Here is a 24,455-nt window from a genome sequence, read left to right on the forward strand (position 1 = left end):
GCAAAAGTTTAAGAACTTAGAAAGTGATAAGAAAAAGGAAAGGTTAAATTCCCCTTTGAGGAAAATTGTTCCAGGATGCGTACTTAAATGTTACAAACGTACGCTGTTGCGCGGGAATGGGAAAAAGAGATAGGGCACTTTAATTACCTTTTCCTTCAAAGGGGTACGGCAAAGGGGTTTTGTGGGCTTCCTTTGGGAAAGATGGAAAGGATTATGATAAACTGAAACCGCTTTGGGCCTCAGTTCAACTCCGACGATGGCTATAAGAAAAATTTTAGAATGAGGGTGGGGAAAGAGCCCTTTTGTGTGTTTCTAACCAAATAAGTAGATATTAGATGGTTGGCTTAGATTGAGTAAGGTAGTAAAACGACGAAATTGTTAGATTTTTCTTAGGGCCAAATTTTTTGATTCTGAAAAAAGAAAATACCGAATTTGAGTGTAAGAATTAGTTAAAGCTAAGGTGTGCAGAAGAGCGATTTGTTTGCAAAGCTCGTGGGGTCCCAAGTAGTCGTGAATCGAACCAATAAGGACCGGAGCTATAAACCCTAGAAATACCTCAGAGACACATCCTTAGTCGAAAAATAGGCACTATAATAGAGGATACAATGTTGCAATAAGGTAGAAGTTTCAACCCTTTGTGTACTGAATGTAAAAGTGTGGTCGAAAAGGGCTAGTCAATTTTCTGTAGAGTGGAAAGTACGGCGTAAAAGTGCCAAAACAGCAGCGAGTTAGAGGTAGGCGGAAAGTAGTAAAGGGGGGAATAGAATAGTAAGGAAAGTAGAAAAAAGAGGTAGAGGCCGTGACCCATCAGGAGTAGAGGGGGGAAGAAATAGAGATAGAGATAGGGGTAAGTCAAGTAGGTCAGAGAGTGGGAAAAAGCATATAAACAAATGTTTGAGGTTAGGGTTTCTTAGGGGAATACATGTCCACAAAACCCGTACTTTAATGGTAGGGAGTAAAAGCTTTTCGGGGTACAGGTGTACATGTGTGATAGTGAACGGGACTTAGTAGAAGCAATCAGTTTTTAGAGAAAAACCCCCGTGTAATACAAAGATGGGGAATGAACATAGGCTAATGTAGCTAGAATAGATATTGATTGTCCTATTTCAAGGGTCGTAGAGGCGTTGGTTGAGATAAACCTACCAATGATTTATAATTGGTAATGTAAGGGGTGTAGAAAACCCCAGTTTAGGTTTTTTGGGTCAGCATGAAAATAGGGCGCAAAACCAAAGTTTGACAAGTAAAGGTTAAAGTTCCGTCTCAATTTTAGAATACTAGAGAGGAATTTTTAGAAAAGCAACAGAAAGATAGCACGTTTGATTGGGGTAGAAAGAAGGTGAGGAAGGTACGATTTAAACAGTGTAGAGGTAAAGGTTCAGTTAGGTTTGAATAAGGGAAAAATTGTTAAAAAGTATACCGCCCAAATTTAGACAAAAGTAGACATTGATTTACCCAAATGCTAAAAGAAACTGTGATGAAAGTTCACTGATTCGTACGCAGGCCTTTAGGTAAGGAAAACTAGTGATAGGTATTTGGCGAATTTTACTGGCCCGGAGTAATGGAGGGTTAGGGGGTTTCTGTCAGTCATTAGTATTTAAAAAGACATAGCAAGGAAGGGAAGTTTTAAAATTTCCCTTAGGAAAAATGCCTTTGTTGATACTCCGTTTAAAGATTGCTGTCCAAAACGTTTGGGCCCATCGAACCCAGACTGATTTGGAAAAAAAAAGGTAAAATTTGATATGGTGATTATTACAGATTCCAAAAGCTTACACTACCTAGTATTGAAAAAGAGGGTAGCAGAGGCATTGGTGAAGTATAGTAGATTAGGGGTGCCAAGGAAAAAGTACCGATGTGGATCGCAGTTTACGTCAGACGAAATAAAATCTATCCAAAAAGGGTATTTTTAAAATAAGGTTTGGGGAAGCTAGAGAGGGGGAAGGAGATTATGACCGATTTAAACCAATGAAAGTATAAAATTTCGAGAGAGTAGAAAAGGATATAGTTTTTTGTCCATAAAGCGGGACAGAAAGTACAAAGAATTTGAAAAATCCGGTTTAAAAAGTAAATTAAGCAGGAAGTAGTAATTTTTTTGACATTTCCCCCAAAGGGGTTTACAGATATTTCTTTGTATGTGTATTTTTATTGAATTTTTAATTTTTTCTCAAATTTCGGGGCTATTTCAAATTCCCCCACAGAATTTACGAAAAAGGGCACCAAAATTTTTAGAAAGGGGGAAAGTCAAGAAAAGGCTTTCCAGACTTTGAAGGCACTTAAGGGCCCCCTTTTTGAAGTTTTGCCAGATTTAGATCAGACTTTTATATGAGAGGAGCTTTGATTTGGTTTAGGCTCAGTATTGCTTCAGGAAAATGAGGAGAGAAAAAAACCCGTACGTATGCTAGTAGAAAATTGACCCAGGGAGCAAAAAACTCAGGAAGAGAAAGGGGGTTTTGCGATAGTTGGGATAGCTAATTTCACCGGTATTTGTTCGGTAAAGACTTTGTATTAGAGACAGATCATCAGCCGCTCACTTATTTGAATAAAGCGAAACTTAGCAATTCCAGGCTGATGAGATGGGCATTGGCATTGCAGCCATATAGGATCAGTATCAGAGCAATTCCTGGTAGAGAAAATGTAGGTGCAGATTATTTAAGTAGAGTGTAGACAGGTGGCTATATTATATGATGTACAGATAGTGACAGTGTGTGTTTTCTTTTTGTGTTTGCTATTTTCAGTATGTCATTTTGCTTTCAATTAAGAAAATTATAAATTTTCTTTTTAAGGGGGGACGTGTGTCACAAATTGACATACGGGCCTTATTTTATCTGTATGTAAATGCAGGTATTGCATCATCTTTTGTAAATTTTTGAGTTATTGAGGTAAATGTCAGATTTCACGCATGAAATACCTCTTATATTTTTCGGTATTTCATAACTTAAATTTCCATGTAAATTTCATTAAATTCTGTTCAGTAATAAGAAAGTTGATATTTTATAAACTTCAGTAATTTATGTTTTTTATCCCAAAACCACTATAATGGGCCTCAAATGTCAATTTAAATTCGCGCCAAAGTAGTTAGATTTCCTGCTATATCGTGAATCCCGTGAAAATGACATAGTCATAGCTCACGGCTTAGCCGTGAATCCCATGAAATTTTGTATTTGGCGGGACATTATCCTTTAAATAGACTGGACTAGATATGCCTTGGGCACACACCTTACGACTTTATAGACGAATCTATGTCTGAATTATTTTCTTGCTAGAAATTTATGCTCGATCGAGCTTCTTCCGCCAGACGATTTTCCTGGTGATGTCATAACCCGGAAGTACAATGCCCGAGGTTCACTTGTCTTCACTCGCCTGATGTGATATTCCCAGCGCAGAGCTTTCGTCCCATGGTTGTGCCGTAAACCGCAAAGACGATGATTTTTGTTATCCTCTGAAGTCAGCTCAGGGATGCAATCCCTACCACCATAGGGAGCCAATACGGAAATCAACGTATTCACGGTTTAAAGGGACTGTATTTTGAATTTAGAAGCTGTTTTGTTTGTGCTACTTAAAGTTCACAATTACATTAAAGACCTGTGTCACGTCAGATTAGAATGGACTATAAGAACTTTTTGTATCTAGAGATACTGAACTTTTTTTTTTTCTTCTTCTAATCAGTTTTTTTTTCTTTTCATATCTATTCATTGTTAATAATCATCTTATGTAAATAAATTTGTAAATATTGTAAAGGGTGTTGTTTTGTTCTGATGGTTACTGTCGCCGGTACGGCCTTTCCTGTCACAGGCATGCCCTAAACGCGTTTAAACCCCCCCCCCCCCCAGTTTCCTTTATCTAGGTTACTGACCGTTCCTAGGCGGTGCCCCTTTTTTCAACTGGTTTTCTGTTTGTTTGTATTGTCTGTTGAATATGTTGTCTTGTTTGTTGTAAGAGTTTTTTCTCCTCCTCCTAACTCCCTCTATCGCCCCTGCTCTTTCCATCTTGCATTTGCGCTCCTTTTAGCATCCCCTCTCCCTTTTTACTTATAGTTAGTTTTCGTTGCTTTTTTCCCTTATTTTGGCTGCCGGAATCCTAAGGCGGTACACGATGTTTTTCCTGCTTAAAGGGGTGCGTTTGTGTGCTTTTGAGCCTAAAGCGGTGCCCTACTGTGTTCTTGTTTCTTACTTGTCCTTTTTTTCTATGTTAGTTAGTTGGGTATGGTTTTTGTTTTATCTTTGGTACATGAATGTCTGCGCTATTGTGGTTTACGTTGTAGTGTAACTGTGATTAAGGAACGTAGCATTTTTTGTATATTCACCCTTGTTCTACTTCCTCCTTCAACTTCCTCCCCCACCCCATTTTTACACCCTTTTCACTTCCCCCCCCCCCTCTATCTAAAATTTGGGCTTTAAATTATATGTTTCTTGATAGATTTCTGAAGTAACCCGTCTGTAAAATTTTTCCATTACGGCTCTTTTTGTTGTGGGCCTACGTTTCAAATTCGTGGCTCTGAGGCTGTGTTTTTGGGGCTCTGTGCTTCCGAGAAATCTACCCTTACCTATTACTTTTATACTAATTTTGTAAATATTGACAGTTTAGTAAATGCGTTATTTTATTTGTAACAGGAAAAAAAATGCTTTGTACAAAGACAAACTGACCTTTGCAATATTAAATTTTCTTATATTTTCAAGGTAGAATACCTTTGATAAAGCTATGTAAAATATTGCCATTTCCTACCCACTAATAAACGTTTTATTAACTTACATGAAAAAAAAAAAAAATATAAAAAAACAATTTGTTATCGTAAGATCTGACTGCTATATTTAAATTACGTGGAAAACATTAAAATTTTGCTGGTTAACGAAAGAAGAACTCCAATAAAAAAATCCGTAATGCAAGAATGACGTATATACGAAAAGGCACTTCAATGAACGAAACAAATCAATACGAAAACCAACCTCAACCAAATTCATTTTTCTTTAGAAAGCACGATGAAATATTAAATTTAACTTCAACTAGTTTAATAAATAAAGCAACAAGTAAGTCTATAGTTAAAAAAGTAAAAAAGAAAACTAGCTTTAAAATAATATGTCTAGTATAACCTGTAGCGAAGTTTATTCTTGTTTCAAGGCACACGTTTTTTTTCTATATTATAATGCCTGTTTGATTTCTAGAAAAATACAATATGAACTATAAATTTAATGCATATTTCATGATTTAATTTTACAGACAACATACACAAACAGTAGTTTTTTTTGGTCATTTTTTACAAGTCTTCTAAAAAGATCAACATTTCTCGACTCCGAAAAGACGCTAATAAACGAATCCACGAAATGAAATAGTAATAAAGTTTCTCTTAAATGAAATATCACGTTGACATTATCTTCTAAGACAATTATTACGATTTAAAAGTTGAGAGAGATTAGTGAATAAACTAAATTTTTAAAAAGAAAACAAAATAAGTTTTTTTACACCACAAAGCTTCATGAACAAAATATGTACATGTCAATGACATTATATATACATATATGAAACACTTTGCATGTATTATTGTTAAAAATGGACGAAACGTAACTGATAAGGAAACTTACAGGTAAATATTTTTCTCTGCTATACGTTAAAACCTATCTAATACAACTGCAGTTATAATGTAAATTTTTTAAATGAATCAATTTATTTTTAACAAAATTTTTTATACTTGGGGGCCCCCATGGCCGAGTTGGTTAAGGTCGCTGACTTTAAATCACTTTGCCCCTCACCTGGGGTCTTCCTCCACCATTAAAGCTGGAAAGTCGTCATAACCTATCATGTGTCGGTGCGACGTTAAATAAAAAAAAAATATACTTTTTTTATCGGATACAGACGATGTTCTTCTAGTAGTGGATCACTTATTCGCACATTGTTTTTAAGACATTTTTTTGTGAATAAAATCCTTTTATTAGAAAACGTTACATCTGTAGGTTTAACTAAAAAATCTAATCGTGGTTATCAATTAAAGCCACTAAAGATGGGGAATAAATTAATGTTTCCCCCAAAACACGTCAATTCTGTTAAATCCCAACCAAAATGGCAACTTAATTAAGCTTACATTAAGGCCGTAGCAAGATTGCAGTTGCAATCTTAACAAAGTGCGACAAACTTGTTTCAGCGTGTAGCAAGATTGCGATTGGAACCATCGAAACCATTATTTAAGCTTGCGCAAACTAATTAAGCTGGGGTTTCGCGCGTTTCCCTGCAACCTATTTAAAATCTTGCAAGCTTGTAAGGTTACGCTACGCACGCTTTCGACTGGAAGCTTAGCGATCTTAATTTCGACATTGCAAGTTTGTACAATCATAACAAGATGGGACACATTGCAAGTAACAAGCAATCTTGAAAGCTTAAGCACACTTATATGTGTGTGGACTAAAATACACTTGCGTGTCCCCTAGCAACCTTGTTATGATCGCGCAAGCTTGCAACCTTGCATGTCAAGGCACTGCCCTTTGTCAACGTATTCAAGGGGGCCCATTATTAGGTTTGGGGGTTTTGTATATGAAATTTTGACAAACGCGAGTTTATAAAACTTTCAATGAAACTTTATTTGTAGTGATTCAGAAGATAAAGACTTAAAAATCAGGAACACAATTTTTCAAACAACGTATTTTGACAAATAATAATTGGTTAAATGTATTACTCCCTTTTATACGTATCAATTAACTAAAGAGTCGTCTGCTGTTTTTGTCAAACATTATAGCACAATCCGGTTCATTTTCCTATTAAACAAAGAAGGCTGAAAACTGAATATTTTTACAACAATTCATTTTTTCTGACGTCACAATTTTACGTCAAACGGCATAGCGGCGCGCAGGGAAAAAACACCAATCCAAAACGGGGAATATTTAATGAATGTCGTCATGGATGTACTTTAAAATCTTTGGTAACGTGTTAGAATCGAGATAATATAATATTAACTCATTTAGTGATTTGCTCTTAAATAAAATCATTTTGTTTTTTCGTTCAGATGCGTCCCTCGTGATATAATTCCTTCGCATCTGAACTCCAAACAATGATTTATTCAGCGACAAATCACTAAATGAATATATTATTTCTTAAACAAATTTAATAGTTTGTCTAATTTTATATGTTTTTAATGAAAAAATACAGACAGAGAAATAATGATAAAAATAGTTAGATTGTAAACAAATTCTATGGAGAGTAATGGGTATCTACATTTTGTTCGAGATATATTCCCGGTAACAAAAATTTCGAAACGCTTTATTTTCTCATATTTTGAATCTTCTAATTTAGTAATCAAGTACTGGCATTGTGCTTCGTTAAGGAAATTTGGGAATTATCGCTGTTTTCGAATATTTAGAGCTCTGTGATCTTCGGTTTCGGTCAACTGTAGTAAGTATTACTCTTTTGTTTACCGCAATAAAATTAATTGCAAATATTAAAAAGCCAATTTAGCGTTGTCAACCTAAAACGGGGGATACTCTTTTGTTGCCGTTGGCATGTGTTGCCCGGGGCGTGCCTCCCGGTGACATTCTGTGTATCGCATATTGTGTTTATATAACTGGGACGTATAATACTCGGCTAACTTTTTTTGCCGATCATCCAGTTTTAGGGCGATTAAAGCTTTCGCTTTCTGGGCGGGAAGGGCGAAGTGAAATAATTTAAGGCGAAGTTGTCACTCAACTTCGCCCACAACGCAGTCCCTGCATGATGAAACAATAGAAAGCAAAACTAAATCATGTTTTGACTGTCAGAATGTATTAAGACATGTTGAATTAGGGGTGTATTTGGAACTTGACTCTGGAATTTTGTGTGTTTAATTTCAGCTCAAAAACTGTTGAGGGGCCCAAATATGCAAATATAAAATTCCAAATTACTGAATGTTTTCGCTATCTTTAAATTTTAAAAAGGTTACAAGATCGCAAGCTAGTCGCAATCTTAAATAGTGTTAAGATTTCAGGATGCACGCTGCAAGCTTGCGAAGCAAGACTTATCCGCAAACTTAATTTCTGTGCAAGCATTATATTACAGACTGCAATTTTTTTTACGATTGCAGTAAGCTTGCGCAAGCTTATGGCAAACTTCTCACAAGCTTGCCGCATGCTTGTATTTTGGTTCGGGATACTTATCTAAATTGTTGTAATGATCATTGCGCGTAAGTGTAATAAATTAAATTTATCATTTAATAGCTGATATAATAATGTCCCAAAATTTCTTAACCTGTTTTTTTTTACATCAAAATGACCTTTCCCACAAGGGTACCATCCTGTAAGTAAGGAACTTCATAATAAATTTAAAAAAACTACAGTTTACAGTTTTAAACTGTGATATTGGGGGTTTTTATGACTTTTACTCGGTTCAGCTTTAAACCCGGCCCCCCCTAATAAAATCTTAATAAACTATTATAAGTTCCGGTTTTTTCGACCACAAACACACCCTCAAAAACACATCGTACAGTCACTTTATGTTGTTGGTTTATGTGTAAAAAATCTTTAAAATTCTACGATAATTCCAGTCTTAATTGAAATGCATTTAATAGTTTCAGACCGGCCAAAACTTCATATGTTGAATTATCCAACACCATGACGGTTAAAATACTTTTCATTTTTACGTATTCATAAAAACCGTATTTAAAAAACCCTTGGGTCTGTTTCATAAAAACTGTTATATTCAAAAAGAAACCCCTTCATGTTTTACTTTTTCTATTTCTTTTTCCAATTCTTCTTTTATTTTTTATCTCTCTTTTTAGGTTTAAGAATAATTTTTAGATAAATCATCAAGTCGTTTTTGTTGTAGCAACTTCAAAAGCAGATAAACTTTCAACAACACCCTTTGTTCTAGCTAATTGTGTTTCTTGTTTTAGAAAAACATTTTTTTTTACTTTTGTAAATTTTTTCAGCATTAGTAAAATTTCTTCGACATTAGCGGTTATGCTTTTGTATTAGTAGTAATTACTGGAGTATTAGCAGTAATTGATTCTCCTTGTTTTTTAAAATCATCTGTTTTAGAATTGAGCTCTTCTTTTTAAGGTTATCTAATGCTGTGTCCCTGATCATCACCTCTTTGTGAAGCTGCCTTTTCCAGTTCAGATTTATATTCTGCAAATTTATTTGAAATGTATCGAGTAAATCTTGATTCCTTTTGTCACTTCAGTATTTTTGTTTATTTACTTCTGTTTTGATTTTTAACTGATACATATTTTGTAACTTTTTTCTTTTAGCTTCAATAATTTTTGTCTTTTATTCTTCTGTTTAATCAATGATTAGATCCAAGAAAAAGTATATGTTTCGAGTAGGTAGAAAAGGATATAGTTTGTGACCTATAAAGCAGGGAAACAGAAACGTACAAAGTGTAGAGATAATCCAGAGTTAACAGTAGAATGTAAGCAGGAAGTAGTAGATTTGTTAGACAATTTCTCAAAGGTATTGACAGATATTTCTTTTGTATGTGTATTTTTATTGATATTTTTTAAGTTTATCTCAAATTTCGGCGCTATTGCAATTCCACTCACAGATTTGACGAAAAAGGGTCAGCCAAATCTTGTAGAGTGGGGTGAAAGTCAAGAAAAGGCTTTCCAGACTTTGAAGGCTAGCTTAATGGGTCCGCCTATTTTGAAGTTGCCAGATTTAGATCAGACTTTTATATTGAGAGTAGATGCTTCAGATTTAGGTTTAGGCTCAGTATTGCTTCAGGAAAGTGATGGAGAGAAATTACCTGTAGCGTATGCTAGTAGAAAATTGCTACCTAGGGAGCAAAAGTACTCAGTGATAGAGAAGGAGTGTTTAGCGATAGTATGGGCAGTAGCTAAGTTTCACCGGTATTTGTTCGGTAAAGACTTTGTATTAGAGACAGATCATCAGCCGCTCACTTATTTGAATAAAGCGAAACTTAGCAATTCCAGGCTGATGAGATGGGCATTGGCATTGCAGCCATATAGGATCAGTATCAGAGCAATTCCTGGTAGAGAAAATGTAGGTGCAGATTATTTAAGTAGAGTGTAGACAGGTGGCTATATTATATGATGTACAGATAGTGACAGTGTGTGTTTTCTTTTTGTGTTTGCTATTTTCAGTATGTCATTTTGCTTTCGATTAAGAAAATTATAAATTTTCTTTTTAAGGGGGGACGTGTGTCACAAATTGACATACGGGCCTTATTTTATCTGTAGTGTAAATGCAGGTATTGCATCATCTTTTTGTAAATTTTTGAGTTATTGAGGTAAATGTCAGATTTCACGCATGAAATACCTCTTATATTTTTCGGTATTTCATAACTTAAATTTCCATGTAAATTTCATTAAATTCTGTTCAGTAATAAGAAAGTTGATATTTTATAAACTTCAGTAAATTTATGTTTTTATCCCCAAAACCACTATAATGGGCCTCAAATTGTCAATTTAAATTGCGCGCAAAGTAGTTAGATTTCCTGGCTATATCGTGAATCCCGTGAAAATGACAATAGTCATAGCTCAGGGCTTAGCCGGGGAATCCCATGAAATTTAGTATTTGCGGGACATTATCCTTTAAATAGACTGGACTAGATTTGCCTTGGGCACACCACCTTACGACTTTATAGACGAATCTATGTCTGAATTATTTTCTTCCCTAGAAATTTATGCTCGATCGAGCTTCTTCCGCCAGACGATTTTTCCTGGTGATGTCATAACCCGGAAGTACAATGCCCGAGGTTCACTTGTCTTCACTCGCCTGGATGTGATATTCCCAGCGCAGAGCTTTCGTCCCATGGTTGTGCCGTAAACCGCAAAGACGATGATTTTTGTTATCCTCTGAAGTCAGCTCAGGGATGCAATCACCTACCACCATAGGGAGCCAATACGGAATCAACGTATTCACGGTTTAAAGGGACTGTATTTTGAATTTAGAAGCTGTTTTGTTGTGCTACTTAAAGTTCACAATTACATTAAAGACCTGTGTCACGTCAGATTAGAATGGACTATATAGAACTTTTGTATCTAGAGATACTGAACTTTTTTTTTTTCTTTCTTCTAATCAGTTTTTTTTCTTTTCATATCTATTCATTGTTAATAATCATCTTATGTAAATAAATTTGTAAATATTGTAAAGGGTGTTGATTTGTTCTGATGGTTACTGTCGCCGGTACGGCCTTTCCTGTCACAGGCATGCCCTAAACGCGTTTAAAACCCCCCCCCCCCCCAGTTTCCTTTATCTAGGTTACTGACCGTTCCTAGGCGGTGCCCCTATTTTCAACTGGTTTTCTGTTTGTCTTGTATTGTCTGTTGAATATGTTGTCTTGTTTGTTGTAAGAGTTTTCTCCTCCTCCTAACTCCCTCTATCGCCCCTGCTCTTTCCATCTTGCATTTGCGCTCCTTTTAGCATCCCCTCTCCCTTTACTTATAGTTAGTTTTCGTTGCTTTTTTCCCTTTATTTTGGCTGCCGGAATCCTAAGGCGGTACACGATTGTTTTTCCTGCTTAAAGGGGTGCGTTTGTGTGCTTTTGAGCCTAAAGCGGTGCCCTACTGTGTTCTTGTTTCTTACTTGTCCGTTTTTCTATGTTAGTTAGTTGGGTATGGTTGTGTGTTTATCTTTGGTACATGAATGTCTGCGCTATTGTGGTTTACGTTGTAGTGTAACTGTGATTAAGGAACGTAGCATTTCCTTTGTATATTCATCCTTGTTCTACTTCCTCCTTCAACTTCCTCCCCCAACCCCATTTTTTACACCCTTTTCACTTCCCCCCCCCCCCTCTATCTATAATTGGCATAAATTTATATGTACTTGATAGATTTCTGAAGTAACCCGTCTGTAATATTTTTCCATTACGGCTTCTTTTTGTTGTGGGCCTACGTTGCAAATTCGTGGCTCTGAGGCTGTGTTTTTGGTGCTCTGTGCTTCCGAGAAATCTACCCTTACCTATTATCTTTTATACTAATTTGTAAATATTGACAGTTTAGTAAAATGCGTTATTTTATTTGTAACAGGAAAAATATGCTTTGTACAAAGACAAACTGACCTTTGCAATATTAAATTTTCTTATATTTTCAAGGTAGAATACCTTTGATAAAGCTATGTAACAATATGCCATTTTCCTACGCCACTAATAAACGTTTTATTAACTTACATGAAAATAAAAAAAAATATAACAAAACAATTTGTTAAGCGTAAAGATCTGACGTGCTATATTTAAATTACGTGGTCACATTAAATTTTGCTGGTTAACGAAAGAAGAACTCCAATAAAAAAATCCGTAATGCAAGAATGACGTATATACGAAAAGGCACTTCAATGAACAGAAACAAATCAATACGAAAACCAACCTCAACAAATTCATTTTTCTTAGAAACGCACGATGAAATATTAAATTTAACTTCAACTAGTTTAATAAATAAAGCAACAAGTAAGTCTATAGTTAAAAAAGTAAAAAAGAAAACTAGCTTTAAAAATAATATGTCTAGTATAACCTGTAGCGAAGTTTATTCTTGTTTCAAGGCACACGTTTTTCTATATTATAATGCCTGTTTGATTTCTAGAAAATACGAATATGAACTATGAATTTAATGCATATTTCATGATTTATTTTACAGACAACATACACAAACAGTAGTTTTTTTGGTTCATTTTTTTACAAGTCTTCTAGAAAGATCAACATTTCTCGACTCCGAAAGACGCTAATAAACGAATCCACGAAATGAAATAGTAATAAAGTTTCTCTTAAATGAAATATCACGTTGACATTATCTTCTAAGACAAGTATTACGATTTAAAAGTTGAGAGAGATTAGTGAATAAACTAAATTTTTAAAAAGAAAACAAAATAAGTTTATTTTACACCACAAAGCTTCATGAACAAAATATGTACATGTCAATGACATTATATATACATATATGAAACACTTTGCATGTATTATTGTTAAAAATGGACGAAACGTAACTGATAAGGAAACTTACAGGTAAATATTTTTCTCTGCTATACGTTAAAACCTATCTAATACAACTGCAGTTATAATGTAAATTTTTAAATGAATCAATTTATTTTAACATATTTTTTATACTTGGGGGCCTCCATGGCCGAGTGGTTAAGGTCGCTGACTTTAAATCACTTGCCCCTCACCTGGGGTCTTCCTCCACCATTAAAGCTGGAAAGTCGTCATATGACCTATCATGTGTCGGTGCGACGTTAAATAAAAAAAAAAATATACTTGTTTATCGGATACAGACGATGTTCTTCTAGTAGTGGATCACCTTATTCGCACATTGTTTTTAAGACATTTTTTTGTGAATAAAATCCTTTTATTAGAAAACGTTACATCTGTAGGTTTAACTAAAAAATCTAATCGTGGTTATCAATTAAAGCCACTAAAGATCGGGAATAAGATTAATGTTTCCCCCAAAACACGTCAATTCTGTTAAATCCCAAACCAAAATGGCAAGCTTCATTAAGCTTACATTAAGGCCGTAGCAAGATTGCAGTTGCAATCTTAACAAATGTGCGACAAACTTGTTTCAGCGTGTAGCAAGATTGCGATTGGAACCATCGCAACCATTATTTAAGCTTGCGCAAACTAATTAAGCTAGCGGTTTCGCGCGCTTCCTGCAACCTATTTAAAATCTTGCAAGCTTGTAAGGTTACGCTACGCACGCTTTCGACTGGAAGCTTAGCGATCTTAATTTCGACATTGCAAGTTTGTACAATCATAACAAGATTGGACACATTGCAAGTATACGCAATCTTGAAAGCTTAAGCACACTTATATGTGTGTGGACTAAAATACACTTGCGTGTCTCTAGCAACCTTGTTATGATCGCGCAAGCTTGCAACCTTGCATGTCAAGGCACTGTCTTTGTCAACGTATTCAAGGTGGCATTATTTAGGTTTGTGGGTTTTGTATATGTAATTTGACAAACTGCAGAGTTTATAAAACTTTCAATGAAACTTTATTTGTAGTGATCAGAAGATAAAGACTTAAAAATCAGGAACACAATTTTCTAAAACAACGTATTTTGACAAATAATAATTGGTTAAATGTATTACCTCCCTTTTATACGTATCAATTAACTAAAAGAGTCGTCTGCTGTTTTTGTCAAACATTATAGCACAATCCGGTTCATTTTCCTATTAAACAAAGAAGGCTGAAAACTGAATTATTATACAACAATTCATTTTTTTCTGACGTCACAATTATTACGTCAAACGGCATAGCGGCGCGCAGGAAAAGACACCAATCCAAAACGGGCAAATATTTAATGAATGTCGTCATGGATGTACTTTAAAATCTTTGGTAACGTGTTAGAATCGAGATAATATAATATTATCTCATTTAGTGATTTGCTCTTAAATAAAATCATTGTTTGTCGTTCAGATGCGTCCCTCGTGATATAATTCCTTCGCATCTGAACTCCAAACAATGATTTATTCAGCGACAAATCACTAAATGAGATATATTATTTCTTAAACAAATTTAATAGTTTGTCTAATTTTATATGTTTTTAATGAAAAAATACAGACAGAGAAATAATGATAAAAATAGTTAGATTGTAAACAAATTCTATGGAGAGTAATGGGTAGTCTACATTGTGTTCGAGATATATTCCCGGTAACAAAAATTTCGAAACGCTTTATTTTCTCATATTTTGAATCTTCTAATTTAGTAATCAAGTACTGGCATTGTGCTTCGTTAAGGAATTTGGAAGTTATCGCTGTTTTTCGAATATTTAGAGCTCTGTGATCTTCGGTTTCGGTCAACTGTAGTAAGTATTACTCTTTTGTTTACCGCAATAAAATTAATTGCAAAATATTAACAGCCAATTTAGCGTTGTCAACCTGAAATCGGGTGATACTCTTTTGTTGCCGTTGGCATGTGTTGCTGCGCGTGCCTCCCGGTGACATTCTGTGTATCGCATATTGTGTTTATATAACTGGGACGTATAATCTCGGCTAACTTTATTGCCGATCATCCAGTTTTAGGGCGATTAAAGCTTCGCTTTTCTGGGCGGGAAGGGCGAAGTGAAATAATTTAAGGCGAAGTTGTCACTCAACTTCGCCCACAACGCAGTCCCTGCATGATGATACAATATGAAAGCAAAACTAAATCATGTTTTGACTGTCAGAATGTATTAAGACATTGTTGAATTAGGTGTGTATTTGGAACTTGACTCTGGAATTATGTGTGTTTAATTTCAGCTCTAACACTGTTGAGGGCCAACTATGCAAATATAACTTCCAAATTACTGAATGTTTTCGCTATCTTAATTCTAAAAAGGTTACAAGATCGCAAGCTAGTCGCAATCTTAAATAGTGTTAAGATTGCAGGATGCACGCTGCAAGCTTGCGAAGCAAGACTTATCCGCAAACTTAATTTCTGTGCAAGCATTATATTACATGACTGCAATTATTTTTACGATTGCAGTAAGCTTGCGCAAGCTTATGGCAAACTTCTCACAAGCTTGCCGCATGCTTGTATTTTGGTTCGGGATACTTATCTAAATTGTTGTAATGATCATTGCGCGTAAGTGTAATAAATTAAATTTATCATTTTAATAGCTGATATAATAATGTCAAATTACTTAACCTGTTTTTTTTTACATCAAAATGACCTTTCCCACAAGGGTACCATGCCTGTAAGTAAGGAACTTCTATAATAATTAAGAAACTACAGTTTACAGTTTTAAACTGTGATATTGGGCTTTTATGACTTTTACTCGGTTCAGCTTTAAACCCGGCCCCCGCTAATAAAATCTTAATATCTATTATATAAGTTCCGGTTTTTTCGACCACAAACACACCCCTCAAAAGCACATCGTACAGTCACTTTATGTTGTTGGTTTATGTGTATAAAATCTTTAAAATCTACGATAATTCCAGGTCTTAATTGAAATGCATTTAAATAGTTCAGACCGGCCATATCTTCATATGTTGAATTTATCCAGACACCATGACGGTTAAAATACTTTTTCATTTTTACGTATTCATAAAAACCGTATTTAAACCTTGGATCTGTTTCATAAAAACTGTTATATTCAAAAAGAAACACTTCATGTTTTACTTTTTCTATTTCTTTTTCCAATTCTTCTTTTATTTTTTATCTCTCTTTTTAGGTTTAAGAATAATTTCAGATAAATCATCAAGTCGTTTTGTTGTAGCAACTTCAAAAGCAGATAAACTATCAACAACACCCTTTGTTCTAGCTAATTGTGTTTCTTGTTTTAGAAAAACATTTTTTACTTTTGTAATTTCTTCAGCATTAGTAGAAATTTCTTCGACATTAGCGGTTATTGCTTTAGTATTAGTAGTAATTACTGGAGTATTAGCAGTAATTGATTCTCCTTGTTTTTTAAAGTCATCTGTTTTAGAATTGAGCTCTTCTTTAAGGTTATCTAATGCTGTGTCATGATCATCACCTCTTTGTGAAGCTGCCTTTTCCAGTTCAGATTTATATTCTGCAAATTTATTTGAAAATGTATCGAGTAAATCTTGATTCCCTTTTGTCACTTCAGTATTTAGTTTATTTACTTCTGTTTTGATTTCTAACTGATACATATTTTGTAACTTTTTCTCAGCTTCAATAATCTTGTCTTTTAGTTCTTCATGTTTAATCATACTATCTTTTAATTCTTGAACTTGAGTGTATAACTTTTCAAAATTAGTTCTAATTACATTTTTTATGTTTTCATCTGTCAAATCAGATTTCTCTTCAAGTTCTTTAATAGAATCAACCATAGATTTCATTTCTTTTTCAATTTTATCTTGTAATTCAACTATTAATAATGAATTCTTTTTAAAATATTTTGTTTATTCTTCAATATTCTTTACTTGTGCTTCTAGTGTCTGTTTTATACTTTTAATATCTTCAAGATCATAGTCATTTATTACACTTTGATCTTTTTTAAACACAAATCGTTTTGAAACTGCATCGTTGGGTTTATCTGGATCTCCTAGGTTGATTATTTCATTACCTCCCATATCTAATGCTCTGTTCATTGTGTTATCAAGTTCCTTATTTTTGTGAAGATACGATTCCGTTTCCTTTTTAAGTTTTTTGAATTGTTTTTTAGTAGCATAATCACTCAAATCAATATCAAATTTAACTTTACTTATACTGTCAGGTTCACTTATTTGTTCTATATTATTAAAAACTCCCATTATATATTACCAGTAAAGTTTTTTCCAAAAACATCTTCCTTGGTTTGTCAATATATAAGAAATCATATTTTTGATTTGTTGCATTAGCAAAAGATTTAGGGTTAATATTTTGTTCATTACAAATCATATCATTTTCTCGTTTACCTGGACTTTCAAATAAAATATAATGTGAACAGTTAATACGGATATCTTTTGGTGTTTTATAGTAAGACTGACTTAAATAAATGACACAACAGTTTTTGTGACGTCCTTGAATAAAGTATTTTGTTATTTTATTTTGAACCTTTTTATCTTCACATACAAAATCATCAAATATTACTACTTTTTGTTTTTCTGATTCAAGATTCTCACAAGGTTCAATTTGGTTGGAATCGGCCGAATATTCAAGTATTTCATTTGGATCTACTTTAAATTGTTTTGCAATTTGACTTAATTGGTTAATTAAATCTTGATATTTAGATTGTTGTAGGTTTTTAGCATATAAGTATAATTTATCATAATATATAAGAGGTTTTCGAAGTATATGCATTAATGTATTTGTTTTTCTAGATCCAGAAGATCCACATATTAACATTCTAAAACATGAATCTGGCATATAAGGATAATGTTGTTTAAAGTTATTAGATTTATCACTTTTTGTATCATAATTTGGAATTTCCATTTATATATAAAAATACATTATCTTACATTATCTTACATTATCTTACGGTATTATATAAATGCAATCAAAACTTAATGAGGATATTGTTTTCCTGGTAAAATCTTCCAATCCTATACCAGTGTATCAATTATAAAACGATACAACTGCTCATACTATGGAAAAAAATACGTCAGCAATTGACAAAAATACGTCATTAATTGACATTGCAAATACCGCAAACATTTAAATTACTATATATAATAACGTGTCAGCGATATGCATACATACAGGGATATATATTATTAAAATACACGTTAAAGAGTTGGGTGAGATTAAACCCATGAGGTTTCTTCAAACTTGGCACGGGGCCCTCATGAGGCATTCTGAACCATCAGCTGTGGTCGGACACCCGCAACCCCACAAAACAAGAATGAGAAAAAACTTAGTCGGGCAAAAGATGAGAGCTCTTAGAGAAGAAATAATGAGAGAAAAAATTAAAAAAGCTACAAATCGGGATATGTACACTGAAATTTATAAGCCAATTACTGAAGGAATAGAAAGTCAAAAAGAAAAATTATCAAGTCAGTTAAAAGCATTACCTGGAATAAAACAACAATTAGCGTTATTAAGTGATGAAATAAAAGATATACAAACATATCAAGGCTTACCACAGATATTCCAAGAACCGCAACCAATTACAGGGTCTCCTGGAAAAGTTGAAAAATCTAAAACACAACAAGAATATATACCAGTAGATTGGGGGGATGAACCTGTTAGATGGATACCAGGAGATAAATTAAAAGAATTAGAAGATTATGGAAGAGAAAAGATGGGAATAACTGAAACCACTGATGATACAACTGATGATACAATTGAAGAATCAGAAGAAGAAATGGGTGCAATGTCGTTCGATCCAGAGGTATTAAATAAAAAAATTGATTTAGTACTTTTAGATAAAAAAATATAACACACCACAAGAAGTGTTTGAATTTTTTCACACTGAATCTAAAAATCCTGATAAAAAAATGACTAGGGAAGAAGTAGAGGATATCATAGAAAATGTATCAGAGGATATAAAAAATTGGGTAATGATTCTGGTTCAATAACTAGAAAGAAAAATCCCACAAATCTCCAGCTGAAGCAAAAGAAAATAATTATAGCCACGTCGGATAATTTAAAAAAATATAGAAAAGTACTCAATGATATTCTTACTCAAGGAGAATATGTGGGAAAAGGAATAAGATATCATAACCCATATAAAGTTTCACCAAATGGTCAATATGGAAATTTAATTATTGATCTTAATAAACTTTATGGTCAAAACAAATTAATTGCTAAAGATAGAATAACTGGAAAAGAAGTAATAAACACTAAAGTAGATAATGATTTGATTGATTTGATTAATAAAAGATGTAACAATAATAAAAAACATTCAATTCATTCTAGAAAAATATTTAAAGAATTAACAGAAAAATCAGGATTGCCTATCAATAAAAGATCTATGAAATTTAAAAAAGTAATTAGCAGACAGGGTTATGACGTTTGTTCATGTAATCCAGAAGAATTGGTTAATGAGTTGGAGTTAATTTGTGGTTCAATTAATGCTGGAAATAATAATGAAGAACTGAAAAATGAAGGTATTAGAATAATTGATGAATTATTAAAAATGAATTCACTCTTACCAAAAGAACATGAAATGTTTTATAAAAAATATTTTTCTTGAATTTAAATTTTAATTATATATAAATGGAACAAAAAATAGTATTAAGTTCTGAAACAGTTAAAGATAATAACAAAAATACTCCGAGTGATTTTACAATCAGATTTAGTCGTTCTTTAATTTTAGATAAAAATAAAACTTATGTTGTTGGTTTTGATAGTATTAACACTATGACCTATTCTTGGCATAATATTAGTGATGCATATGACAATAAAATAATTCGTTATAATAATGGTAAGGGTAAGTATTGGAAAGATATCATATTTACAAATGGTTCTTACAGTTACACAGATATTAATAATTATATTAGGGAAACATTAATAAGTAATGGTGATTATGAATTTGATAAATCAGACATTGCTCCAATAAGTTTGGAATTTGATTTAAGTAGTTTTAAGATTTTGATTTCAATTACAGATAATTTTATGTTGGATTTAGGAATGTCAAATTTTCATACATTACTTGGATTTGAGAAAAAAAATAAACAATACTGAATGGGGAACTACAAAACCAAATATAACTTACTCTGTGGATACAATTTACATTCATTGCGATCTTATTGATAATTCACTTGTTGATGGTAATTTCAGTGATATTATCTATGCTTTAAGTACTGCAGATTTAACAAGAGCTTATCCATTTACAAAAGAACCACAAAGAGTTGGATATTCTGAAATTAATAAATATATTAAAATTCAATTAGAATATATATTACGGATTGCATTTGGTAGAATAATTAATTTTAATGAGGTTGAAACAAGTTTTGCACTAATTTCAAAAGAAATATAAATTTTAGTTTTATATAATGTACAAAAAAGTTTATGACAAAAATAAAGGAACATTTATTTATGTTGATGCTCATACAGGAAAAGAAATTATACGCGGAACAGGTATCTTTGACACTTTAACGAAATTGCTTTCAAGTTCAGCCGCATCTTCAATTAGCACAGCTGGAAAAAAAGCTTTGGAAACAGCAGGAAAAGCAGCACTTGAAAGTGGAACAAAAAAGGTTGGAACAGAAGTTGGAAATTTAGCTGCTAATAAAATTGTTGAAAAATTTATAAAGAAACCTGCTCCGGCAGTTGGTAATTTAATTGCCAAGGAATTTCAAGAAAAGAATAACAGTAAAAATAATAATAAAAATAATAATGATAATGAGGAGGATATTAATATAAGATTGAATAGATTATTGTCAGGATCTGAAACTTCAGCTCAGTATAAACGTATTAACAGATTAATTTATAAAAAATAAAATAATATATAATATATACATGTTTAGAACAAAACAATATTGTGAAAGATATGAATTAACTCCTATTCAATTAGATACAGCTTTAATATCTGTCTTGGGAAATAATGTTAAGCAACAAAAAAAAACGGATATCACTTTACAATTAATGATAGAAGCTCATATTTTGATTGGTTATTTTGAAGTAAGTTTTAAAGTAAATAAGCTTGCTAATGTTAATAATTATGCTGGTGGAGATCAAATTGCTTTAATTAATAATGCAGCTTCATTAATTGATCAGTTAGTGGTTAAACAAAATGAAAAAATTGTTTATAATTGTAATAATTTATACAAAGCAATAAATGTAAAAAATTTAGTTGAACTATCTGATGATTATGCAAGATCAACTGGAACAAATGAATTTATTTATTTAGATACTACTGCTACTGCTGCTACTGATGATAATAAAGGTTTTGCTTTTAGAAAAGGATTAATCCAGGGAGGTAATGAGGTAAATGCTAAAATTCCATTAAATAATAATTCATTTTTTCAGGGTTTGGAAACTAATATTTTACCTCCAAGTCAAATTCAAATAACACTGCAGCTGACAGATGATGATGAATTAATTTTTAGAGCTAATGCTGCTGATGCTGGTAGAGTAATTGTAACAAAATTAATTCTATGGGTTCCACGTTTGGTTTTTAATGAATTTGGACTTAATTTAATTTCTGAAAAGATTTACAAAAGCAAGATGGTCATACCTACGGGAAATGGTGACGCAATCAACTGATACACAACAAACTAATATAACCTTTAGAATAACGGCTGGTGTAACAAAACCACAACATGTATTTGTTTATTTACAATGACCTGATAAAAGTAATTCACAGGAAAATAATCCACAATTTTTAGATACATTTGAAATTAATGCATTAAATGAAAATTGCACTTTGAGCTCTTGTCGTCTTGAAGTAGGTAATGGTGTTTTTTATCCAGAAACAGAATATACAAGTATATCAAGAATATACGATGATGTAATTAATTATTATTATAAACAAAATAACAAAACTACTGGAAGTTTCTTAAATAGATTTAATTTTCAAAGTTTGTTTGGATTTATTCATTTTAACTTGGAATATAAAAAGGAAGTAACTACAGAAGACCCTAAGCATATTACATTAACAGCTAAATTAAATATTCCACCGGCAGCCAATATTCATGTTTACGCAATTGTATTGTATGAAGAAACAGTTGAAATAAATACTATTGGAAATGAACTTGTTATTGTTTAGAAATAAATTAAATATAAATTATATATAATGACTTTAAATTATATTGAATATAAAGTTAACCTAACAGATGGACAAAAGAAAAATTTAGCACAAGCTTATAATAATAAAATTCCACATACTTTTAGATTAAAACATGAACAGTTACATGGACACTTCCCTTTACTATTAACAAAAGCACAAATTAATCAAATTAAAAAAGCTGTTGCAAATAAGAAGGGATTAGAAATTAAAATTTCAAAAAAACAAATGTCCAGTCAAGGTCAAAATGGTGGATTTTTAGGAGCTTTGGCTGGTTTGTTAGGAAAAACAATTCTTCCAATGGCAGCGAAAATTGTTCCAAAAATATATGCCCCTCTATGCATCGGCGCTTTGTCTGGGCTGGCCAGTACTGGTGTTAGTAAAATACTTGGAAATGGTATGATATCAGTAGCTAATGATAAGAAAAATGTTATATCACCATATCTTACACCTAATCAAAGAAAGCAACTAGTAGGATCTGGGGTGATTAAATTAACACAAAAACAAAAACAAGACGGCGGGTTTTTAGGTATGTTGGCTGCTAGTCTAGGAATACCTTTGATTACATCTTTGTTAAGTGGTAAGGGACATAGCCAGGGTATACAGATTGATTCTCAACGAAGACCGTACAGACGAATTCCTATAGTAAAAAAAAAAATAAAATTTATAAACAAACAAATTTCTAACTTTGAAAATGAACAATGGATTAAACAATTAAAAATTAAAAACTTTAGGGGTGTATTTAGTAGAAATAATTTACTAAAATTAAAAGTAAAGGACGAGTGTGGAATAATCAATTAAGATGATTTTGCTGGACCTGGAACACATTGGGTTTGTTACTTAAATAATATGTACTTCGATAAAACCAGAGGTTTTCTGAGAAATGCTTTGTATTTCGATCCATTTGGACTTCCTCCACCAAAGGAAGTAATTAATTATATACCTGGGGTCAAGTATAACAACATACAATATCAAGACAAATCAAGTACACTCTGTGGTTATTATTGTTTATTTTTCATTTAAATGTTACAATATGGTATAAACATTTATGATTTATTGTATAAATTACTAAAAGTTAAAAATCAAAGAGTAAATGAACAAACTATTAAACTTTATTATAAATTATTTTAATAAAATGAGTTAAAATGTATTAAAATGTATCAAGAACGTAATATTCTTTACTACTAACAAAAATGTATCATAAATGTTTGTATTAAGAGGTTATGAAAAAGGCTACTGGTTTTTTCAGTATGGGTTTTAAAGTTTCTTGTGACTTTTTAATGAAATATATTTTATATAAACTTTATATAAAATATATGGTTTTTTGGTTTGTTAATACCTTTGGAAGTTAAATCAGAGGTATTTAAAAAGTTTAGTAAGTTTAGTAAAACCTGTGGTTTTGAATTGTCCGGCATTAGTTGGTTCGGACCAAGGATTAAAGGTTAAATTAGGTCAGATTGACTCAAAACAAACAATTATTATACTACTAGGATTGCACAGCAAATATTTTAGCACATTTGTTAGATTTAATCTAAATGATCGTGTTAGAATGGAAATAGATCTTTTTTTATAGTTGTACCAGTCAGTTTACAAATAATGCATTGTAATTTATCACTTGGGCCTTTGTGATTACTTTTCTGTAAAACCTGCTTTAGCAGACATCTTTATTAATCAGCCAACATATCTAAAGTAGTTGCCTCATTTTCCAAAACTCATTGTATAAATTACCTGCATTATAAAGCCACCTTTTTCCACTGGGTTGGCTGTTTAATACTGGTTTAACTGTATTACACATTTGACATGATATTACTTAGTATTTCGCTCAAAAGTAAAATCCATTTTCGATTTTTAAGATGATATTGTCTAATTTGACAACTATATATGAGTTTGATGAATTCAAAGAGATTATTTGCAGAATGTATGATTGATGATTGAATTGTGAAAGAAAGACTTAATTGTTGTTATAATGAATTCATGACATTTGTCTCATGTTTAATATGTACAATTACTTTTCAGTATGCAGTAATGGCCGCTAATCATAAGGCTCACTTTGGTGAGAACGAAAGTCAGCAGAAAAAATCCAGTAGGACTGCTGAGGTAAATTATTTATAAATTTGTTTGCTTATGAATCAAGCCTTCCCATGCAAAAATGTGTCTTCTCAATTTGAAAAAGAATATTAATAAAGTGACAAATTGGCAAATCACTAAACATTTTGAATTGGAATTGTAGGTCTAAACTTTCCAGAAAATGAGTTTAATTGTAGTTTTCTGAGATTATAATCACAAGTGGCAGAACATAGGTTTCTGCATGATATAACTAAATAAAATCATGGCAATTCATCAAATTTATTCAACAACTTATTAAATTACTATGAAGTAATTTGTAAAATACAAGGAATTTCAGGGAGGTAACAAGTTTCAGATCTGTAGGAAGAAAATTACCTGCACACAATGATAAAAT

The sequence above is a fragment of the Mercenaria mercenaria genome, chromosome 18 (assembly GCF_021730395.1).
Source record: "Mercenaria mercenaria strain notata chromosome 18, MADL_Memer_1, whole genome shotgun sequence".
NCBI lineage: Eukaryota > Metazoa > Mollusca > Bivalvia > Venerida > Veneridae > Mercenaria > Mercenaria mercenaria.